Here is a 20,618-nt window from a genome sequence, read left to right on the forward strand (position 1 = left end):
ATTCATACTGAAAATCAAGATCAAGCATGCTTTTGCCCTTCTGCTCCACGGGAGGTTTCTGTCCTCCCTGAGCTCACCTTAGGACACCTGCATTACTGCTTGACAGGTGTACCTGTACCTCGTGTAGGAGTCTTATGTACAAATGATTTCAACGATGTGACCAGGGACACGGCTGCTCTGTCAGAAGAGCAAGCAGGTGTTTAAGAGCAGACCGAAAAGTTAGTGACCCAGGAGTGGGCTGGAGGTGGCTCTTAAGGGCGCTTTAACCAAAAATTCAGTGACCACACTGCTAACTTGAAAATGGCCACGGTGGGAGTGAGTGGTCATCACTATGAAGGAAGGTTGGATTTGCTTTTGTTTGTTTGAAGGATTGTTGTTAAATGTTTACCAGCACACCACTGCCTGGAGGGCTTCCCCGAGGAGGAATATTTAATACAGATAATGTATAAGGAGATGGAAAGGTGCCCCAATTCCTCCTTCCTCCTTCCTTTCCACACCCTTTCCTCCAGCTTCATTGAACCAAATCAGGCCCCACCCTCCCTCTGTACACTTCTCTGCCCTCTGCCCTCTGCCAGGAAGGTCCCTTTCCTCTTATCTCCCAGAAACGCTTTCACTCTTGGTGAATCTCTTTACAGACTGTGACTGCAAACACCTGCCTGGGACCCAATGCCAGCTGGACAAACTTGGGCACCCTTGTCAATCCAGAGCCTTGTTTTCTAGGCTGTAAAGTGGAGCTGCCCTGTCTGCTCTTGGGAGTGGAATAAGATGATCGAAGGGCCACCAAGGAGAAGTAAGAGCCAACAAAGGCATGCAATGAAATGCTGGCCAACAGAGCTGGGAGCTGGGTCAGAAACCATCAAAACCAATCATCTCAACTTACAGATGGGAAAACCAAAGTGCCGTGGGCTAGCATGTTCCTTGGCTAGATTGTTGAGGGCAGTGGGAGAACATGATCTTGTGAGTGTCCCAGATTTCTCCTTGTGCCCACCATGGATGTGTGGGTGCTCCCAGGCCAGACCTCCCAGGAATGAGATTCTGGAATCAGTACAGAAGCAATAGCTGCCCCCAACTTCCCAGGCAGGAGGCCAAGGAGAGGAGGGCTGCCTCTCGAGGGAAGAGAGAGCAAGGCACACCAGTGCTATGCAGAGACCTGGTGGGGTCGTGCTACCTCATCTCAATACCCCACCCCACAGAAGAAGGGAAGGAGGGAAGGCAAAGAGAAGCAGGGCCTCACCAGGCGCCTCACCAGGCAGTAAGAACTGGTCTATCGGGAGAGCTGGAACCTAGAAGCTCTCTCTGAGACCTCAGTGAGATGAGCATCATGAGCCACAGAGAGAGCTGTTGGGTGAGGTCAGGTCAATCCCACGTTAAATCTTGGGAAGCAGCCAAAAGGGGTTGACCTCGTAGAGCCCATGGTCATCAACAAGGGCCCAGGCAGGAGGTGGATACCAAGAGCCTAAAAAGCAGGCTGAGACCCCGCAGAAAAGGCTGCTGCTGTCATCTCACGCTTGCCAAAGAGTTCAGAGTAAGGATTTGGTTGCCTTTCTAATGATGTTTTAATTGCACAAGCTCTACGTCAATATATTCTCAATGCAAACAATCTGACATGACATGCAAAGCAGAATCCCCCTGGATATCCATCCACCATGCTCCCCAGAAGATCACTTTTCTAAATTAATTTTTTGGGAGCACAGTTGGTTTACAGGGCTTCCTGGATGGCACTGCGATAAAGAATCGCCTGCAATGCGGGTTTGATCCCTAGGTCAGGAAGATGCCTTGGAGGAGGGCATGGCCACCCATTCCATGGACAGAATCCCATGGACAGAGGAGCCTGATGGGCTGCCGTCCATGGGTTTCAGAGAGCTGGACATGACTGAAGCGACTGAGCGTGCAGGCGTAGTTGATTTACAGTGTCATGCTATTTTCAAGTGTACAGCAAAGTGAGTCGGTTACACATAAACACGAATCTATTCTATCCTTTCTCAGATTCTTTTCCCGCATAGGTCATTGCAGAGTGTTGGGTAGAGTTCCCTGTGCTAGACATGTAGGTTCCCCACCTACACGTGTAGGTCCTTATCAGTTATCTATTCCATGAGGCTCATACTGACGTGCATGCTTCCCAGCCTTTGTCTGTGAGCTTGTAATTTTTTTATTTACTGGGTCTTCATTGCTGCATGGGCTGTTTCTCTAGTTGCGGCGAGACGGGGCTACTCTTCGTTGCAGTGAGGCATCTCACTGACATGGCTTCTCTTGTTGCAGCTTAAGGACTGGTGAGCACAGGCTCAATAGTAGCGGCTCAGAGGCTTAGTTGCTCCGCAGCATATGGGAATCTTCCCAGATCAAGCATTGAACTCAAGTCTTTTGCATTGGCAGGCCAATCCTTTACCACTGAGCCACCAGAAATCCCCCGTCTCTGAGTTTATACCCATATATGTTCATGGGGAAGTATGCAGCTGTGTGTGCAGTTTTGTATTCATGAAATCAACCTTACACACTATCCTGAATCTCACTATTGGCACTGAGATCACTGGGCACACACACACACATACACGGCAGAGCCACCACATTCCTTGTAAACCACCGCATCTATCCCCACAGTCTGGGGGAGTGACAAAATTATCTGCTCCAATCCCCCCATTAATGCGCACATTAGACTGTTCCTAGCTTCCATTATTGAGCAATGTGCTAATGAACATCCTTTCACAAGCTTGTCACCGGGAAGCAAAGGAAATTGCATTTCACGTATAGTATTTTTTATTTCATATATTCTATTTCATATAAAGAGATATATAAGGGTAAAACTTATTTTCAGTGCTGAGTGAGAAAAGTATGCACCTCAACCCCCCCCCCCCCCCCCCCACACACACACACTCCCTGATTTAAAATCATTCTAGACAAAGAAGTCGAAAGAATACCACCATCAGGAGCTGTGGCTGCGTGAACCCAAGACAGCACGGAGAATCATAATAAGTCGTTTCCGTCTCCGCTTGCGAGGGCTCTGTACATTTTGTGTCCCCTTAGTCGTCATTTGGGTGAGTTCTACATATTTATGCTTGTTCTTTTTTTCATCTGTCCTCATAAATCAATCCCTGCAGTCTCCTAATGAAAGCCAGCTTTTCAAACGAAACCGTAGCCGGGTGTTTAACTAACTAAATATTGTTTTTCCCCCAGCACTGACAGAGAGGGGTGGGATGCGGCCTTGATAATTGTCCTCCCTTCCTCCAGCAACTCCAGGAAGCCACGTGCCGCCCCGGCACTGACTGACGGGGCCCCAGGTGGGCGGCAGCCGTGGGTTTGGAGGGAGCAGCCGTTGGGAGGTTTTCCTTTGCTCGCTGGACTTCGCCCTCTGCATCCCTGGGGATCCCCAGGATGTCCGTAGGTCACCCTTCCCTGGGCTACCCTTAATAAAGGAAGAAAAAGTGTGAAGCTGCCCGGAGTGGCACCTAGCTGGCCACACACCCTCGAGGCAGCCTGCTCAGCTCTCCTTCCCTGTCCTTCCCTGTCAACCTCCAGGCCCAGCTGTCACTGGAGAACAGAGGACGTCAGCACTTGCTGCTCGTCTTCCAGCAGCCTCCCACGGTGCCCTCAGGTGGCTACCCGTGTGGCCTAAAGGTAACAAGACTGACCTTGAACTTCATTTTGAACTGCCCTCAATCCTTCAACTGCCCTCACCATCTGCAGCGGGGCTTCTCAAAGTGTTGTCACTGGAAACTTGTCAGAATTTGCAAATTCTCAGCCCCCACCTCAGAATAATTAGACCAGCCTCTCTGGGGGTGGGGCCCAGCCTTTAAGTGTTTGGAGGAGTCCTCCAGACGATGCTGATGAACGCTCAGGTTTGAGAAGCACTGACCTGCATGGTGATTTCCAAGCTCCTAACTCAGACTCCCCAGCCCTCCATGCCCTGGCCCTGCCAGTGTCCCCAGCCCCCATCTCTTACTACTTTCCAGACAGAACTCAATGCCGCACGGGACAAACACACCCAGGTGGGTCTCTTCATATCCCTGGGCTTGCTGTTCCTTCCACCTACCATGCTCTCACCCATCTGCCTCCACAAAGCAAATCCCAACACTCATTTTTTGCATCCCAGTTCTGTGCTCTAGAAAGCCTGCCCTGACCTCTCCAAGAAGACAGGAAAACACCTGACATTTATAAGGTGCTCACCATACGCTGGGTACTGGTCCAAGAACTTGGCTTTCATTTCTTTTTCTTTTTTAGAACTTGACTTTCAAAAAAAGTTAAGTTTCTGAACTTCCCTGGTTGTCCACTGGTTAAGAATCCTCCCGCCAGTGCAGGGGACACAGGTTCAACCCCTGGTCTGGGAAGATCCTACATGCCATGGGGCAACTAAGCCTGAGAGAGGCAACTACTGAAGCCCAAGGCTAGAGCCTGTGCTTTGCGACGAGAGGCCAGTGCAGTGAGCAAGCCCCTGCTCGTCACAACTAGAGACCGCTTGTGAGCAGCCATGAAGACCCAGCACAGCCGGAAAAGAAAGAGTTAATCATCACAACAAATCTACCAGGAAGATATGATTATGACTCCCATTTTACAGATGAAGAAACAGAGGCCCAGAAAGCTTAAATAATTGGCTCAAGTTAGCTAAGAGGTGAAATTGACATTTGAACCCCCAGCCTTGTGGCTTTGAACCTTTTGCTCTAGTGCCTCCTGTGATATACCCATCCTGGCAGTTTCAGTGGGTCACGCTAGGCCCCCCAGAACACACCTGTAACCCTGCCTCAAAACAGCCCTTCAGGTATGTGGAGAAAACTCTCAGGTCCCACCCGGAACTGCTCTTCCCCAGGCCAACACCCGCTGTTCCCTCCACTGGCCTTCACGTGACTTGGCTCTGTAATCACAGCCGCCGGTCGGATCGCACAGCTGGCTCCGGGACCAAGGAAGCTTCCACACTGTCCTCTCACTGGCTGCCTTTGATTTCCCCGATTTCCTGTTTCAAATCACAGGACCCAAGCCTTTGCATCAAGAATGATGACATGACATGCATGCTTTCTGAAAAATCTCATTTTCTAAAGGCATTTCCTATTGATTTCCTTCCTTATTGAGGTCCCTCCCAGCCTGACTTGTATTTAAAAAGAAAAAAAAAAAAAGGAAGAAAGAGGGGGAAAAAAAAAAAAAACAAAAGAAATCTATGTTTTTCCAAGCTCAGAACTGGCTGGCAGAGTGGCTGCCTAGGTCACCCTATGGATGAGCTGCTCAACCAGTGTTTCCCCAAACCACAGGCCTTGGAATCATCTATGCAAATCCAACTACCAAAACTCCCTTTAAAAATGCCTCCCTTCACCACCTGAGCGGGCTTTGCGGCAGTCATGTCTCTTGGGGAATTCTCTGGATTGAAAGATCAGCCTTGGAACTGAAAGGACCAATTCTCATCTTTCCTCCACTTAGGAAGCCTAGTTTTCTCATCTTAGGGACCCATTGCTGCATCTTTCAAACACCCCCATGTTTCATTTGAAGGGAGTCTCGGCTTTGGGGTCTGATAAGCCTGCGCTTGAACAAAAGTTCCTTGTTATCTGGGCAACTTTGAAGACAGCATGGAACCTCTCTAATCCAGTTTTATCATCTGTAAAGTGGGGGTAAAGATAATGTTGTAATAGTGTCCTAAAGTGAAGTGAAGCGAAAGTTGCTCAGTTGTGTCTGACTCTGCAACCCCATGGACTAGTCCATGGAATTCTCCAGGCCAGCATACTGGAGTAGGTAGCCTTTCCCTTCTCCAGGGGATCTTCCCAACCCAGCAATCGAACCCAGGTCCCCCACATTGCAGGCAGATTATTTACCCACTGAGCTACAAGCGAAGCCCAATAATGTCCTGTGGCTGCTAAGTCACTTCAGTCGTGTCTGACTCTGTGCGACCCCATAGACTGAAGCCCACCAGGCTCCGCTGTCCCTGGGATTCTCCAGGCAAGAACACTGGAGTGGGTTGCCATTTCCTTCTCCAATGCATGAAAGTGAAAAGTGAAAGTGAAGTCTCTCAGTCGTTTCTGACTCTTAGCGACCCCATGGACTGCAGCCTACCAGGCTCCTCTGTCCATGGGATTTTCCAGGCAAGAGTACTGGAGTGGGGTGCCATTGCCTTCGAATAATATCCTAGGGCTGTGGTACACAGAAATGTACTCTCTCGCAGATCTGGAGGCCAAGAGTCCAAAAGCAAGGCATTAGCAGGCCTACACTCCCTCTGAAGTCGCCCGGAGGAAGACCCTTGTTTGCTTCTTCCAGCTTCTGGTGATCCAGGTGTTCCCTGCTTTATAGCGGCATCACCCCAACCTCTGCCTCCATCTTCACTTCTCCTTCCCTTCTCTTCTGCCTCTATCCCACCTACCCACTCCCTGTCCTGGGAAGCTGGTCTCCTGAGCTAACTGCTTGCAGCTGGCCCAAGGCCAGTAACAGTCATATTAACAAACTATATGCAGTCATGCTCCAGGAAGCCCTCTTAACATAGACAGACCCATTCAACTCACATCAGCAGTCTGGTCGGTATTTCCCGGCAGGTGCTTCATTTACCCCCACATTACAGATGGGTCCATGCAGGCTGGGAAAGGTTCTATCACTTGCTAGGCCCGCTCAGCTGGTGCTAGTGTGTTAGTTGCTTAGTTGTCTCTGCCCTCTTTGTGACCTCATGGACTGTAGCCCGCCAGGCTCCTCTGTCCATGGGATTTCCCAGGCAAGAATACTGGAGCGTGTTGCCATTTCCTCCTTCAGGGGATCTTCCCGACCCAGGGATCAAACCCAGGCCTCCTGCATGGCAGGCAGATTACCGTCTGAGGCACTCAGCTGGTAACCGGTACCAAGTGAAGCTCTCAAATTTCCCTGAACTCTAATGTGTGAGCAAAGGGTGATGCTGAGGATGATGCCCGGCTCTGAGTCGTCTGGAGGTGACAAGAATGCAGGGAGATGATTGCCCAAGAGACACCATCACTGCCAAAGGTCAATATCAGCTTCTGCCTTTGCTGCTTGCCAGAACTTAAGTGTAGACAATGCAGCCATTCGCCCAGGCTGCATTAAGGCACCAGGCCACCTGAACCTTCCATTCGTATCTGAATAACTTCATAGTTGATGTCCTTGTTTCAGAGTCTTGCCATGCTCTAAGGAGTCAGGTGGGAAATAATCTCAAAACCACCAGTGCCTGGCCTAGTATCAGTTCAGCTCAGTCGCTCAGTCGTGTCCGACTCTTTGCGACCCCATGAATCGCAGCACGCCAGGCCTCCCTGTCCATCACCAACTCCCGGAGTTCACTCAGACTCACGCCCATCAAGTCAGTGATGCCATCCAGCCATCTCATCCTCTGTCGTCCCTTTCTCCTCCTGCCCCCAATCCCTCCCAGCATAGGTGGCCTGATAAACTTTTGCAGGAGGAAAGGAAGAAGGAAGGTCTGCCTGGGTGGCAGGCCCAGTGCAGTTCAGATGCTCAGTCACAAGCTGTGTGGTATTAGGCATGTACCAAGCCCTCTCTGTGCCTCAACCTGGCAACATGTGGGCAGAGTAGGGTTCAGATAAGATGACTGCTCAGCCTTTCAATCTCATCCATTCTAGGAATCCCAGATTCTAACTCCTCTGTACCATCCAGCTTGTCTGAAGAAGATAAATGGACATGAAATAAAGCTGAGTCATGGAGTCCCAAACCTGTTGGTTTCTTCTGCTTTCTAAGCTGAGTTTTGTTGCTTTGGGCTTCCCAGGTGACTCAGTGGTAAAGAATCTGCCTGCCAAGCAGGAGACATGGGTTCTATCCCTGGGTCGGGAAGATTCCCCCAGGGAAAGAAATGGCAACCCACTCCAGTATTCTTGCCTGGGAAATCCCATGGACAGAGGAGCCTGGTGGGCTACAGTCCACGGGGTTGCAAAGTGTCAGACTTGACTAAGCGACTAAATAACAACAACAGTATATTGCTTCCCATATCAATAAGATGGAAGTAAGGATGTATATTTCCTACTTAGCTTTCCCTGCTTAGCTGCGTGATCTTGATCAAATTATCTAACCTCTTCAAGCCTCAGTTTCCTCATCTACACAAGGGAAAATAGCAATATCTATGTTATTGGGTTCAGCTTCCCAGGTAGATGAGTGGTAAAGAATCCAGAAGATTTGAGATGCAGAAGATTCAGGAGATGCAAGTTCAATCCCTGGGTCAGGAAGATCCCCTAGAGGAGGAAATGGCAACCCATTCCAGTATTCTTTCCAGGATAATCCCATGGACAGAGGAGCCTGGCAGGAGGGTTACTGTCCATGGGGTCACAGAGAGTCAGACACAACTGAACGACTGAGCATGCACATGTTATCCTGTTACTACTGCTGCTGCTGCTGCTAAGACGCTTCAGTTGTGTCCAACTCCATGCGACCCCATAGACGGAAGCCCACCAGGCTCCCCCGTCCCCAGGATTCTCCAGGCAAGAACACCGGAGCGGGTTGCCATTTCCTTCTCCAATGCAGGAAAGTGAAAAGTGAAAGTGAAGTCACTCAGTCGTGTCCGACTCTTAGCGACCCCATGGACTGCAGCCTACTAGGCTCCTCCGTCCATGGGATTTTCCAGGCAAGAGTTACTGTGAGTGTTACATATTCAGAGTCATTGACACAGCGTCAGGTACATGGGAAACACCCAAACAATATCATATCACCCAGGCCACATAGATTGCAACTCAAATGTAGTTCAGCCACCAAATCTTTCTTCAGACCATGTTGCTCGATTTGATCCCCTTCCTCAGTGTCTAAAGCTGGCCTGGGAGCATCCCTCCTGCTACCTTCCTGGGCCTCCCAGGTTGCAGCTGAGGCCAGGAAGAGTCTCGAGGAGCTCGAAGCCCAAAGAAGGAGGTGGAGAGGGAGGGCCTGCACGAACCAACTGCCACAAGGGGACATGCCAGCAAGTTCCTTCTAGAAGTGGCTTTGGGCATTAACCTCTGTAATGAGGTAATCGCAGATCACTTGTGTGTGCATCCATGGATGCATGTGTGTGTGCATGTGTGTGTTGTGTGGAATTTGTGGGGAGCTGCGTGTCCAAGTTGACCCGAGCCTGATGCTTCCTCTTCTGGGCTACATAACCTCTGCTAGTCACTTCCTCTCCCACAGCCTCAACCATCCTCTCATAAGCAGGGAGGGAAACGTTAGGATGATTCAGTGATATAAAGGGAAAGGGAGCTTAGAGTTCAATGAATAACTGCTTTCTCTCCTTAAATCAGGGCAGACTGAGAGTCTTGCAGATTGGGGCTGTGGCAGGGGGTGGGGGGGTAGGCGGGGGGCATGTCCCAGACCCCAGAGCACCCCCACAATCCTATCAGCTAGGCTGATTTCCCTAGAGGGTAGGCTTGCTGGTTCATTCATTCTCTTATTCATTCAACAGTTACAATCCCTCCTTGAGTTGGAGGCTCTACATACAGCTGTGATTCACAGACAAACAAGACCTGACTCTCCCTGGAGGAGCCCACTGGCCAGTGGGGAGACGGGCCCATCCATAGATCATGGTTTGGCATCCAGTGACAACCGCAATGGAATCTGAGCGGAGGGCAAAGCACGCAGGAGGGAGAGGCTGGCTCTGGTGGTTGGGGGGGGCAATAGGAAAGCCTTTGGAGAAGAGGAAGCGTTGCATCTGGGCCTCCAGGTTGGGGGAGCTCACACAGCAGTGGAGGGGAGGAGAGGATATTCCCAGCAGAGAGGCAGCTCTAACCGTGTGGCAGCCTGGAGGGCTGTGGGGTGTCAATTGAGCGATGGGGACTATTAGTGAGCAAGTGAGGTGAGTTGGGTCAGGAGCAAAAGGGGCCACATGGCCCTTGCCAAGGAATCTGGACAAAGAAAACCAGAGGCATAGAAGGTCTGACTTTGTCCACAGTGCCGTCTACAGGCCTACAGATCAGCATCACCAGGAGCTAGTTAGAAATGCACCTCCTTCAATCCTCATGTCATATACCTGAAACTTACACAGTGCTGCCTGTCAACTATATCAATAAAATCAGGAAGAAAAAAAGTAATTTTTTTAAAGGAAAAAGAATTACAGATCTCCAGGCCCCACCCTGCATGGACTGAATCAGGAGCTATGGGGGGTAGTACCAAGGCATCTGGATTTTACCAAGGCCTCCAGGTGATCCTGAGGCAAAGTGTAGCCTGAGAACACTAACATCGAACGTAATAAAGATCTGCCTCTCTTCACAGAGCCTCTACTTCGTGGTAGACACTGGGCTAAGTCCTTTATGCACTTATCTGATTTAATCCTCACAACAAGCCTATGAGGTGGGTCTATCATTATCCCCACTTTATAGGAGATAAAACTGAGGCTCACAGAAGTAACTTACTTGAGGTTGTGAAGCCACTAAGTAGCAATCTGGGATTTTTAACTCAAACTGTGAGATTCTTAGGCACCACCCAGAGAAAAGTGGTCCACCTTAGGAGTTTCTGATGCTAGGAGGTGAGAAGGAGCATCAGAGAACCTGAGATTTTCTGGGGCTTAACAACAGGATCCATTGACCTTGATAGATTTGGGAAGAGAGCAAGAATAGACAAGGAAGACCCTCAGCTCCCTAGGCTGAGAAATTGAGGGAGTGGAGATACAGGGGCATCAGGGAAGAGATGAGGCTTCCCACTGATCGTGCAGAGCATAAGCGTGAACATGAACGTGAAGTCGCTCAGTCGTGTCCGACTCTTCACGACCCCATGGACTGTAGCCTACCAGGCTCCTCTGTCCACGGGATTTTCCAGGCAAGAGTACTGGAGTGGATTGCCATTTCCTTCCACAAAGGATCTTCCCAACCCAGGGATTGAACCCGGCTCGACATCAAAGATGCAAAATGTTCCCATGAAAACTGGAAAACAGGGGTGTTATCTGCCTCTTGGTGGGTGGTATCACCATAGGTATATTGGATCAGACTGAAAAGAACACTCGGCTCAAATCACTACAATATAGGGGTGTCAAATTTTAGGGGGGGCTAAGTCACCCCAAGATTTATGAGTGTATAGGGAAAGGTTAAGGACATTGTTCCCACCATGAGCAGCAGTGAGGGGACCCCCCAAGTCTTTTAGACTCGTCCAGTTCCCCAAGGACACACAGACCTTGATGTGACCTTTCCCTGGGTCTCGAAAAGAGAGGGTGAAAAGCCTGCGCTGCCAGTGACAGAGCAATTAACACGGCAGATTCTAAAGCTTCTGAAATGAGAGGACCCAGGTGCTAAATTCATCTGTTCTAAAGATGAGAAAACAGAAAACCCTCTTTTGGTTCCTATTTGGGTAAAGCTGGACATAAATCATTCTTTGAAAAGGTGTCGTGGGTGCCTTTGGTCGGAGGGGCTCAGGCCCTTTCCAAACAGCGCCTCATTAATCCTAGCAAACACCAGGAGAGAAAGTCCGACAGGCGGCACCTTTTGTGTAACTGAACAGATGAGAGCTGGCCTCCAACTTAAAGACCCGGCCAGGTTCCAGGTGGACCTGGAACAAGACCTTGCTCAATGATGTTATGTTAGTTTAGCTACCCTGCCCTGTGGGGCTGAGGGAGGGAGGAGCTGTCAAGGAGTGAATGTATGTGGTGTGTGTGTGTGCCTGTGTGTACTCTCTGTGTGCTTTTAGCCTTCTTGATTATCTCAGTCCAGGGAAAGTAAGCGAGGCCACAGCAGCTGAAGGCTGGGTGACATGTTACTGGGAAGTTCATATTCCCTTTTGAAAATCCCGGATTTTTACAAAAATATATATATATACATATATAATCTCATTTTCTTGGGGAGCTTGTCCTTGATAAATACCTCTTGTTTATTTTTAGCCCTTCCACATGTGTGGGCTTCATTGCAACGTGTGGTTCTAACCCCCAAAAAGGGGGGGGAGAAGGAGACAGGGAAAGGGAGTGAGGGGAAGAGAAAAGCGCAAACCCCAGCAACAGACACCCAAGGGGAGAATTTGCCTCCGCGGGGTCTGTGTAGGGACTGAGTACGGTTTGTTGCTTCAAAGTCAGAAAAAGATCTAAAAGTACCAGGTGTCCTAGAAACGGAAAACATTTGATGTGATCTGTCCTTTTCTTTTTAATGCAGAAGGGAAAGGAAATAAAAGAGAAAGCGAATGCAAATAAAGAGAAAGGGAGAAACAGACAGCGAGAAGGAAGGAAAAAACAAAGAAAAAGAGAGAAAGAAAGAGAAAAAAGGAGAGAGGAAAAGGCCGGCAGAGAGGCGATGGCGAGCGAGCGCCAGCCGCGCGGCGATCCAGCGCTCCCTACCCGGGATCGCCGAGCGCTTTCCGCCGCGGCCGCGGGCTCGGAGCTTTTAAGGGTTTCTAATCCTGGAAGGCTGTCTGACATCACCCCGTTTCTTGTCGGCTGATGTTTCGTACAAGCCTCTCATTTCCTCAGTGTTTTCAGAGCACCAATTACTGCAACAATCTCGTGTTTATGTTTGCTCTCTCTCCTGCCTCGCTGGCCCTCCGCCTGGAGCCTCTGCTGCTCTCCGACGCGGGGAGCCCAAGGGGGCTGGGGGGCGGGGGCGGGTGAGGGGGGAGACCTGGATCGGGCATTGCAGAAAAAGGGAGGGGTCCCCCTTAATTTTTTTTCATTGACTTCAGCACCATGTGATCAGGAAGTCTGGCCTCCCTCCATTTCCCCTCCCGACTAAAGGGAAACATTGTGTAGCAGCCGCCGCGGCCACTGGTGGGATGGCCTTCACCGCCTGACGTAGGGAGATAAAAATAACCGGCATATTTAAGGCAGGAGCAGGAATCCCGGCGCTCACACGCGGCCTGGTCAGTTCCCGAGGCCGGCCGCGCGCAGGGCCTGCGGGGAGGTCCGCGCGCGCTCCTCGCGCAGGGGAGCCGCCGCGAGCGCCATCGCTGGTGACCTGGGGGCCCGGGCCCATCACCCGGGCCCGCCGAGCCTCGCAGGGTCCCCGAGAGAGGCCGGCAAGGCGGGCTCGTCGCCGGCAGCCTGGCTTGGGCCGCTGGCCTGGCTTCCTGGAGATGGGAAGATGCTGTGGCAGAGGGAGGGTGACGCGGAGCCTGACGCTGAGCCGGAAGGCACAGACTGAGCTGCCACTAAAACAGCCTGCCAGTCATACACACCATGGTCCACACACCCGCAAGTCCCCCTCTGCAGTCTCTTAAAGGCTGAACTGCTTGTTGCAAAGCAGGACTGGAAACAAACAAGAACCAGCTCAGCAAAGAAAATGGGGCGGATCCTTGCAGAGTTCAGCTATTTCAGAGGAGAATACAGACTTCCCAGGAGAGTGCGACCTAGCCACCCACCCACCTAAGGCCCCTACAGGTTTCCTCAGAACTCCTCACCACTGTCCTCCTTCTGACCTGTCCAGGGACCTAGAAGATTGAGGAAGTGTCGCTACCCCCAGATAAGTCCACATCCTGGGTCTCCCCAGAACAAGCCATGGGGAACAGAACTCTACCCTGTATGGCACCTACCACAAAGGACCCCGTATGGGAGGTTCCATTATCCCTATTTTAAATGAAAGGAAACAGGCTCAGAAGTGAAATGATTGTGCATGTCCCCTTTGTGGGGAACACTCCCTGCCACCTCAGTCACCTCCCTCAACTGCATGTACATGGCCACATCGATGTATCATGCTGGAAACCACCTTCCATCTGTTCCTCCTAATCCCTAAAGAAAATTAATACCAAGCAAAACCATGTTAGTGGGCTTTCCACTGACCTGTGAAATCAGTTTTGTCCTTGCGCTGGGCCACAAACAAGTTTTTATTTCTAATTAATAATGGGAAATCTCTCAGCCTTCTGATGTCTAAAGGAGCAAGATATTTCAAAATTTCTGGCAGCTTTTCACCTAACTAAAGATTCTGAAGAAAAATGAAATGATACCCTTTTTTTTTTTTTGGCATTACAGAGATAACAAATAGCTATTTTCTGGAAGAGGCAAGCAAGTTTCATTTAGGGGACTTGAGGAATTTGGCCACCCATGGGGATAGAAACCCCACCGTCTGCATAGTCATTGCCAGACTGAATGCCCAGCCCACTGCCTGACAAAGTATTCAACCAGAATCCTTGGGCCAAGTGAAAACTGGGTTGTGCAGAAGTGAGGGGAAGCTCCCAGAGACATGCTCGGGTCATATGTGTTGGTCTTACTTGTGGCGACTGTAGAAGCGTGACCACATTTTTTGTAGTAAACCTAGGAGGAAGACAGGGTTATTTATCCTTGCTTGGCTATAGAGAAACTGTAGCACAGAGAGAAATTACCCAAAGAAACACTGTTAGAAAGTAGTAGTGCTGAAATTCGAACCTAAGGAATCTGACTGCAGAAGCCAGGCCCTTAACCACTAGGCTAAAGCCAAAGAGGTGCCATGAGACATCAGAGAAAGGGGCCACCAGTTACTAAATAACCCTCTGGCTCAAGTTCCATGCTTGCTCCTGGGTTTATGGGGCTCATACCACATGTTCCAGGCCCTCAGACAGGTGAGTCCGGAAGCAAGGCAGGACCATAGGTTCTGTGTAGACAGTCCTACTTCTCATTGTCTCTACATTTCCCACCTCAACTCTCACAAATGCCTGTTCAACTGTCCCTCCTGAGAGAAGCCTTCTTGGGCCACTGCCAAATGCAGCTAGTCAACTTCCCTTCCCATCCTCCACTGGACATTGCTGATGACTGCATTAAATTACCTGTCACCTGTCACAGCTCCTCGCTCACTGGCCAGCTTTCCCACTGGTTGGAGAGCGCTGGGAGAACAGAATTAAGGTCTAGTTCAGCTCTGTATTCAGACTTGTATCCCAACACAAGTCCAGGGCGTGGTGGCCACTCACTAAATGTTGGCTAACTGGTGCATGAGTATGCATTACGCCTCCACTAGCCTCCTAACAATACAGGCTGCCATCATCGCCGCTCCCAATTTTTTCAACCTCAGCACCCCTCTGTTGCACCACGAAATTTGTCACAGTTTGTAATTCAGTCTATCTCCTTCCCCTCCCCCGAGTAATCCATACATTCAGGAGCCACTTCTGTTTTCCCACCATAGTACTCCCTACATCTATTAAGAGGCCACACACATTGCGGGCACTCAGCAAACACTTGTGAATAAGTGACTGAACCTGCACTCTTTAGAGCGATCCTTACCTTTCCATGTATAATACGTTTATTCCAGCGTCAATCATAATTGAGCAAAGCCACTTGAAATAATGTCACTGCCCAGATTGTATTCATAAAGTAAGTGCTTTTTGTTCGGTGACCACTTCAAATCCAAGTCTCATCCATATTGATGATAAGACTTAAAAGGGGGGGTTATTGAATGAGGTCCTTCTTCTCACACAATGTGGGCTCCAGTGACCACTATAGTTGGAACTACACACAGACTCCTTTTATGCCCCTCTGTTTTCATTAGCTCGGGTAACTTGCCAAAGAGTGATCCTTTTGGGCTGAAATTTTCCATGCTGGGTCTTGGCAAAAGGTGACTTTTGGGGGAAAGTTTGAATAAAATCCCTTCAGCCATTTTTCAGTTTGATGAGGATTTTTTTTTTTAAATGACATTTTTTTCTTGCTTTTAATTGGAGACATTTTTAGGACACAGGAAACTCCAAACCAGTTGAACTTTGAAAACTTGAAACTCATGTCTAAGCCCATCTAAGGAAACTGTGGGGTGATTTGGGATTCAAAAAAAAATTTTTTTAATAAAAAAAAAAAGACTAAGAAGTAATTGAAAAATCTCTTTACAGCCTTAGCAATCAAGACATTTTTTTCCCACTTGGGCTACATAAGTCTTTCTGTGATTCTAGCAAATTGTAAAAGCTCAGAGCTGTTCAGAAGGGATCATAAAATTTGGATTTCAGTTCCTCTGCCATGACAGATGATATTAGGCCCCTTTTCTCTTTTGTCTCAAGAAGCTTCTCATAGTGTCATACCAGGAATATAGGATTTAAACTGTAGTCTCAGAAAACAAAAAAAAACTGAGGTTCCTGGAATGAAAGGACCACTCCTTTGAAGCCAAATCTACAACTCGCTTTCCAAAGCTTTCTTAGACAAATGCTAACCAAAATATTCTATCTTACATTGGACTTTCTCACTACTCACGTCAGTATCAGATTCTTGCTTTCTTATTCACTGGAAACTACCTTAGGCTAGCCATATGCTAGTTCTTACCACAGAATTACTTTCAAAGAACAGCAGTAGGCTGGAAAATCAGGAAGATCAGCGTTTGACTCTCTGCTCTGATATTTACCAAGCAAATACCTTAACCTCTTGAAAACTGAGCTTGCTCGATTGTTGAACAGGGATAATATTTACTCAGTAGTTATCATAAGGGTTAATTTAGGTCCAGTGCACCCCATAGTGCATAGTACAGAATATGTGCTCAATAAAAGGCACTCTTTTTGCCCCTCCCCCATCAGCTGTGGATTCACATTTATCTTGTCATTATATCACCTAGTTGGCATCTCGTGTCTCTGGTTCTCAGTTCATCCTGGTGTCTAGTACAACCTGAGGCACATGGTCGTTGCTTAGCAGAGACGTTGTTGTTGTTCAGTCATTCAGTCGTGTCCTACTGTTTGCAACCCCATAGACTGCAGCACACTAGGCTTCCCTGTCTTTCGCCATCTCCTGTGACTTGCTCAAACTCATATCCATCAAGTCGGTGATGCCATCCAACCATCTCATCTTCTGTTGTCCCCTTTGCCTCCTGCCCTCAATCTTTCCCAGCATCAGAGTCTATTCTAATGAGTTGGCTCTTAGTGGTCAAAGTATTGGAGCTTCAGCATCAGTCCTTCCAATGGATAGTCAGGACTGATTTCCTTTCGGATTGACTGGTTTGATCTCCTTGCTGTCCAAGCGACTCTCAAGAATCTTCTCTAACACTACAGTTCAAAAGCATCAATTCTTCAGCAGAGACACACAGGACAAAATCAGTGAAGTGCCGGCTGTTTCCATCAATGCTGTGTATTTCCAACAACACAGGCAAATGCTCTGTCTTTACCTGTTTCCTTGTCTTTCTCTCTTACCAGAAGGATCTCGTCCACCTTTGTAAACCCAGGATGTAGCTGGGTAAGTGGCTGAGTGGATAAACACACCAGTCAAGGCCTCTTGTTCCTTTACAGGATCTGTATCCTGAATCTTGGCCTCCGTTTTCAAGTAATTTTATTTTAGCTCAGGTATTGCCAGACAGCCCGGATTTGTTTGGCCTGCTCACTGACCGTGGTTGTGTATTCCGAATCAGCCGCATCTCAAATGATCCTCTCTCCTTGCAGTTTGATTTAGCAGAGAGCAGGCTGGGAACCTTCCACTGAAGTCCTTTGTTGGGGCTAAAACTGCCCCTGTTTGAATTTCCCTACTCCACAGACATAAAACCACTTCAAAAGAGGAAAGCACTGTAGGAACTCAAAAGAAAAAAGGAGGGGGACTTGCCTGGTGGCCCAGTGGTTAAGAGTGCACCTGTCAGTGCAGGGTCCGCGGGTGTGATCCCTGGTCTAAGAACTAAGATCCCACATGCCCCGGGGCAGCTAAGCCCATATGCCACAACCACTGAGCCCACGCAGCCTAGAGCCTGTGCTCCGTAACAAGAGAAGCCACCCAGAGAGGAGTCCGTGTGAGACAACGAAGGCCCAGCACAGACATAAATAAATACATAAGTTTAAAAGGAAGAAGGAGGGAAAGAGGAGGGGAACGGGGGAGGGCCCAGCTTAAGTCAGCACACCTCCACCACCACCCCAAAATAATGTCTATCTGATCACTTGTTTATTTTCTTCTGCAAGATTGGGTGGCCTTCTTGCCTCTTCTTTAATAGTTAATTTTTTTTAATTAAAGATAATTGCACTCCAACCCTGTGCCATTTCTTTCGGCACATATTGTATTTCATCCTCATCTCATTTTATAGGTGGGAAGTAAGCTCAGAGAGTTTAGGAAACTTGCCTCCAGTCAGACATCAAGATGCCCTGGTGCATTATAAAAGCCTCTCTGCTTTACAAGGTTTCTCCAGTATTATCCACCACTTCACGTCCTTCCCTTGTAACACCCAACCCTACACATGTGCTCGCACACACGTGCACATACTCAGTTAATTGTGTTTCATAGAGTCGAAGAAGCCTTGAAACCAACAGGGGAGAAGAGTCCCATTATGCAAAGTGAAAGTGAAATCACTCAGTCATGTCCGACCCTTTGCGACCCCATGGACTGTAGCCTATCTGGCTCCTCCATCCATGGGATTTTCCAGGCAAAAGTGCTGGAGTGGATTGCCATTTCCTTCTCCAGGGGATCTTCCCGACCCAGGAATCGAACCCGATCTCCCGCATTGCAGGCAGACGCTTTACCGTCTGAGCCACCAGGGAAGCCCCATTATGCAAAGGATAACCCCAAATCCACTACAGGATTAACTCTGAGGGTGGAGGGGAATGCAATCAGAAAAGAGTGCATAGAAAGCTTCAGCTGTGGTTTGGTCCAGTTTTACCTCTTAAGCAGGGTGGTATTTATATGGGTGTTTCTTATTGGATTCTATAAATGTTCATTTGTCTTAAATGTATCACAATATGTTTTTTGAAGATTTAAGAAGTATCGCCTGGTGCTTACTCCCAGTTCTGGCCATTCACACACACACACACACACACACACACACACACACACACACACAGAGTCATACTTAGTACACACTCATCCACTGACAATACACTCAAGCACCTCAAACACTACACGTAAACAGTCACATGTTCACCTACACATGTTCAGTCATAAGAACCCATACATTCAGGTAGACACACCCACACACATACAGAGCCTGCCACCACTACTCCACTCCCTGAGTCAGGCGCAACATGGTCCACACAGGGACCCTGAAACCTGGGGCACAGAAATGACACCAGCTGAGGGATGGGACCACATGGCAGAGGGCAGGCTGAGGATGCACGAGGCTGCTTTCGGAGGCTGACTCAGCTGATGCTGCTGAGGCCGGTCCCCGGTCCCCGGTCCGCAGGGACCAGCGTGCAGTGTTCTCCCTCTGCAGCTCAGCTGGGAAGGGACAGAGTTAAAGAGCACGGGGAAGGCGCTGGTCTTTCGCAGTTCAGGGTGGGAAGCAGTGACTTGTGTGGGAAACAACCTCCTCGGAAACCATAGCAACACCCATTTGGCGGCTGGGATTGGACCCTGACCAGACGTTTATTAAGCAGCCTCATAAGCTGTGGTCTCCAGAAGAACAATACCGAACTGATCAAATGTTAATAGCTTCAATCTGTTCCTCCTCCCCGAACTCCCGCCCCGCCCCCCTCTCTCCTGTCTTTGCCTTTCTGCTTCTCTGGCCTCAGCTGAAAACCACCTCTGCCGCTAGCCAGCCCAGAGCTCCAGTTCAAGGCCAGATTGTGAGGTGCAGGTGACTTAAGCAGGTCAACCAGGGAGAGACCCTGAGGGTCCAAAGAGGTGAGCCGGCCCCAGGAACATCTGATCTAGTCGTTCTCAAAGTGGCCGCCCTTGAGAATTACCTGGGAAACATGTTTCTGAAAAAAGGCCATGTGTGGATGCCACCCTAGTCCAGTTAAATCTGAATCTCTAGAGGGTGGTCATTTGGATTTTGTAAAACCCTCTAGAGAATTCTCACGTGCAGTCAGGGTTCAGAGCCCCTGAACTGCTCTGACTGTGCCCCCCGCTACAACACCGACTGTAGAGGTAGGAGTGGGGAGCCCAGAGAGAGAGAGGGACTGGCCCAAGGCCCCAGGGCTGGGGAGACACCCCTGAGAATGGAGCCCAGACATCCACAGCCAGCTTAGCTGTCTGTCCACTTGCCTGGGCTACAGCATTCCTTGTGAGTCTGAAAAATGTGTCTCTCCCCTTGACTCACCATGAATCCTGCTCTTTTCTGCCTGAAGCTGGAAAGTTGGGGGGTGGGGTGTGGTACAGGGAGGGGAGGGATAAAATATATCCAAGGAGGATGCAAGGAAATGTAATTTTAACAAAACTATGGGGTCCGGATATTCAAGGAATCCCAACAGCCACACTGATTGCTTTCCAGTGTCTGCCACGGTCACACACAATTTATTCAGCAAATGACCTTCACCCAGACACCCAAGTCCCAGGCCCGAACCCCAGGAGACAGCTTCAACTCACTTAGTTCTGTCACTGCCACCTGCACTTGGCCTCCAAGCCATGAAGAGTTGACCTTGTAAGGCTATAGCCCGCACAGTCCAATTCCCTGGCTGATGCGCCAGTCCATGCCACCTCCAAAGCCCAAAGGCCTCCTAAGCAGTCTCCCTAAATAGGTGTATGTTCTCCAAGCCATCTTCACAGAGCCTTTTAAGTCCTGGAAGATGCTCTGTGTTTAGCCTTTGGGTTTCAGAAGAGTGACCAACCATCCCAGTCCCGTTATACCCAGGACAGAGGGGTTTCCCAGGATACAGGATTTGCAGGGCTAAGATCTGGGGGATGACTGAAGAGGGGTGGCTGAGGATGGTTTCCCAGGTCTCTGTCCTGCACTGCCCGTGTGTTTTGGAGCCACAACTTGGAGGGACTGGGATAGGAGGGAGGGTAACAAATTCAGTTGTTGAGCTTGGGAAGTTAGGGCAGTATTCAAGTGGAGTTGTTGACAGCTAGGTTCCTGGTTCTACGGTCTGAAGCTAGAGGTCTTCACAGAAAGACGGAGATTTGGGAGCTATCAGCGTAGAAATCGCCACTGTATTATGGGAGTGGATAAGGTGCCCAAGGATCAAATTAAAGACAGCTCACAGGAGAACTTGCATTC

At 49.3% G+C, this 20,618-nt stretch overlaps 1 long non-coding RNA gene across 1 annotated transcript; it reads left to right on the plus strand.

Moving 5' to 3' along the window:
• Positions 1 to 637: 637 nt before the first annotated feature.
• LOC121818530 (uncharacterized) lies at positions 638 to 7,630 on the plus strand. The gene is made up of 3 exons (XR_006058499.2): positions 638 to 790; positions 2,895 to 3,032; positions 3,514 to 7,630. It is a non-coding gene; the product is annotated as an uncharacterized LOC121818530 (long non-coding RNA).
• Positions 7,631 to 20,618: the final 12,988 nt, after the last annotated feature.

This window comes from Ovis aries, chromosome 2 (genome assembly GCF_016772045.2).
Source record: "Ovis aries strain OAR_USU_Benz2616 breed Rambouillet chromosome 2, ARS-UI_Ramb_v3.0, whole genome shotgun sequence".
NCBI lineage: Eukaryota > Metazoa > Chordata > Mammalia > Artiodactyla > Bovidae > Ovis > Ovis aries.